Source organism: Osmia bicornis, unplaced genomic scaffold, assembly GCF_907164935.1.
Source record: "Osmia bicornis bicornis unplaced genomic scaffold, iOsmBic2.1, whole genome shotgun sequence".
Taxonomy (NCBI): domain Eukaryota; kingdom Metazoa; phylum Arthropoda; class Insecta; order Hymenoptera; family Megachilidae; genus Osmia; species Osmia bicornis.
In genome coordinates, this window is record NW_025791389.1 from 33,348 (window position 1) to 37,349 (window position 4,002).

The window sequence follows — 4,002 nt, forward strand, 5'->3', positions numbered from 1 at the left end:
GACAGACAAAAGAAAGGATCAGCATCGCGCGTCAAACAGCGACGACCCATCTGAATCTTTTATTTATACACCGTTTGTAAACAGAGAGATATATAAAGCGCGGGGAATCATTCGAAACCCTGGGGCTATTCGAGCTTGCATTTCAGCAAATTATCATCTCAAACATTTCACTCGTTTGCTTTTTCTAAATTTATAGGAGAGCTTCTTTCGTTTATTTTTTCTCACACCTTTCGTAAATATCGTTTCTGGCAACGTCGGGAGCGTGGATGATTTCTACGAGTGAATAATTGCGTAGATCCGATAACTCCAGCAGGATGGAGAATCTTTATATATTATCTTCCGAGAACTCGGTGCTTTTACGGGCGGTCGTTTAGAAATTTTAACGAACGACTCGCGCGCCGTGACGCACTTGCGCTAGTTCGAAGAGATATTCCGAAGTTTGTTTCTCTCCTTTAACGGCCTGCATTTAGTGCATCTGTTGCGATTTTCGTCACATCGTTTCCACGACAAACGCCGACGAACTGGCCAACTATCGCTCGTACGTTGCGACTCTTTTTTTTATTTATCGTTCATTCATTCTTTCAATTTCGTTCGATAATCCCGCTCCGAAACGTTCTATTCTCGTTGAACGACGGCGGGATGTTTAAAAAGCAATGAATTACTCTTTTTCGAGAAGCAAACGCAAGCAGTCTTTAGTTAAGAAAACGACCCTCAGCCAGGCGTGAACCAGGAATTGCATCCGTGGACCGCAATGTGCGTTCGAAATGTCGATGTTCACGTGTCCTGCAGTTCACACGTTGACGCGCAATTAGCTGCGTTCTTCATCGACCCACGAGCCAAGTGATCCACCGTTCAGGGTAATCGTAAAATGTTGTATTTCAATCTCTTTAGATCTTTAGAGTGTTATTTTCATTATTAACACACATCACATTCGATACCCACATCACTCTCCCACCCGGCGCGTGCAGGAGAGCGAATTCGGGCGTCGCCAACGTATTTGTTTGTTCGTTCGTTGACGACACGATCGCGTCCAAAGACGGAAACCGTCGGAGAAACGCCCAGTGGCACGCTCCTCTCGACGGTCGGGCGTAAAGTACATTTAAAAACCATGAAAAGTACGATCGCTCACAAGGAATTCGAGCGCGCGTCATGTCGCTGAATCGTGCGCGTTGCGAGATTCGAACAGACACACGGCCGGCGACGATCGGTCTAACTAATGGACACATAGTTTTTCAAAGACTCGCTATCGTCGCTTCGCAGTCGGTCCGTAAACAACACACATCGATCAGGCAGACGCACGAATCTTACCACGGTGCGTGTTTCGTAGATTCCAGGTTACCCGCAAGTACCTCTCTCTCTCTCTATTTCGAAAGAGGAATCTCGATCTGTCCTTTTCGGACAATGGAGAAATCTTTTTATCGCAACACGGATGGCAAAGAAACAACCAAAGCGTAGGAGCGTGGGGACGACAGCGATGAAAAGAACGTCGCGAAAACAAAGTTTCGACGGTTGCTCGTTCTAAGACATCGTAAAACTCTCTCAGTTTTAACCACTCCTAGACGCTTCGTAAACTTTTAACAATTCTTCGTCTCCGCGAGTTTCATTTCGAATAGAGCGAACGCAACACGGACCAAAAAAACTCCGGTGATGCGAGATCATTTAGCAAAGATTAGACGGCGGGTCATCTGTATTCCTTTTTTCTCTTTTTTCCTATCTTTCCATTTAACTAGGGTGTCGCAACGACGGGTACATATATATATATATATATATATATTAATCTTCATTTGTTATTGCGTTTTATTTCGCCATTTCTTTTGCGTTTTAATAAACATACGATTTTACGACTTAATAAACAGTTTACTTTGTTCTCCTTTTTCAGGAGCAGCAACTGTCTGTTCTGTTAGTAAATTCCACAAAAACCAGCCAACACAAACTGGAGCCACTTCCCATATAGATGGTAAGTGTCGTATGCTACTCTTCGTTACATTCCTCATTTATATATCTTCTTTTTATCATTTTCTCAGACGGTACCCTAGTAGCACAAAAACATTGGTTAAATGTTTTCTTTTAATATTGAAAAAATATTTTTTAAGCCACACTTTTTAACATGAAAAAAATATTGGATCTGAATATTGTACACGTGTATAAGAAACGTAAAATAAATGTTTAGAAAATATGAACTAAATATGCATAGGATATAGAATAGATATTTAAAAAATGTAAGGCGGATATTTAAAAAATTTGAAAGTAATATTTGAAAAATATGAATTGAATATTTAAATAATATTAAATAGATATTTCAAATCTAAAAAAAAATTTAAAAATAAAATTAAAACGTTTTAAATTGCACGCCCGTTGTCTGAGACCACACTCTTGTGCCTTATTGTACATTACTAAACTCTCTTAAACAATTATTCGACCTCAGAAGTTTTTATTAGTATTGACCGGATTCGATCTCGGGACTTACCGATTAACATACTTTTTCAATCAGCCATATAGATTTGTTGTTATGAGTATTACTTTTTAAGCTTATAAAGGATTCAAATCATATCAAACATGATATAATTAATTTGAACAGATAAAATTTGATTAGAAAAATAATATTTTAACTGAAAATGAAAATCCTTTTTTCTAATGAAGCCTAGTACATTGTATTTTATTGTATACATTTTGTATGCATTTTTGTATTGTATACATTGTAAACATTTTTTGAATAGATTATTTTAATCTTGACTGGGCTGTCGCCAAAAATAAAGATATTGTTTGTTTGATTTCAACATCCGTAATGGACGCTTGCCTTCTTCTTGTTGCTACTGTGACAGGGTATTTGTAAAAAGTTTCTAATTTTGTTGATAATTTACCAACTATTTCATTTTCTAATATGTCTGTGATTTGCAGGACATAATCATTCTTTACAAAAATATAACAATCACGAAACCCATAAGCTTTTAAATTAAAATAAGGAAGTTGTACTTTTTTTTAATTATTTTGTATTTTAACAATTATTTCGCTAACATTTTTTATGATTGTAGGTGCTCCATTTTCCGATAACCTTTTTGTTATTTGTGCCAATGGTTTATTCCATCTACGTAGCATGCTTATTAGCTTTCCCAAGTAATTTTCAAAAGGGCAGCAACTTAATTCCTCCAAAGAATATTTTAAATTTTCGACATCGTCTGTAATGGGCACTAAATTATGAACATTATATATACAAAATTCTCTACCATACAAAGCGGAAAAATTATTTAGAAATAAAAATAGCATTTCTCGAGCTTTGTTTAGCCACTCTATGTTCAAACGTAATTTATTATGTAGCAAAATCCTAATAGCTACCTGAAATAATAAAAAGTGTTTATAATACTCATTTGGAAGAACTCCCTTCAAAAGAATTGATCCCAAATACAAGAGAAATAAACGAAACTCCGTAGCATTGTATCTAGGTAGTTCCGATATGGGTCGTGATTTACGATTAAATTCACTTGATAAATATTTTGCAGCAGAAACCATTCTTTTGGATAATTTGTTTCTCTGTTGTAATCTAAACTCTATCTTACACCAATGACCAAGTGATTTCTTCATGACTCCTAAACAGCATAAATGCATATAATCTAAAGCAAAATGTTTTATTATATCTAATTTAGTTATATTTAATAAAGGTATCCTTTCATCGTTTTGATGGTGGTTCGTGTCGCGGAAATTTTCAAAATCAAAATGTGTCCGAGCACTAGCATTATGGTTTTCATAGATAATTCGTTTTTTATAATATGTACCCTCTTCTGTACATCTTTCACAGCTATTGCGACCTGTATGTCCTTTAATATTTTTAAAAAATGCTCTTGCAGGTGCATCACACGTAAAGCATATAACATCTACTTTAATATAAGTATTATTGTAAAATAATCCATGCTCTAAAATATCATTTAATTCATGTATAAAATAATTTAAGTAATGAACCAAAGAATTCTGTTTTGCAATACCATAATATATTGCTATCGGAAAAGG

General features: G+C 35.7%; 1 non-coding gene across 1 annotated transcript; it reads right to left on the bottom strand.

Moving 5' to 3' along the window:
• Nucleotides 1–705: 705 nt before the first annotated feature.
• Nucleotides 706–860, bottom strand: LOC114882596. Its single transcript, XR_003790451.2, has one exon. It is a non-coding gene; the product is annotated as a 5.8S ribosomal RNA (ribosomal RNA).
• Nucleotides 861–4,002: the final 3,142 nt, after the last annotated feature.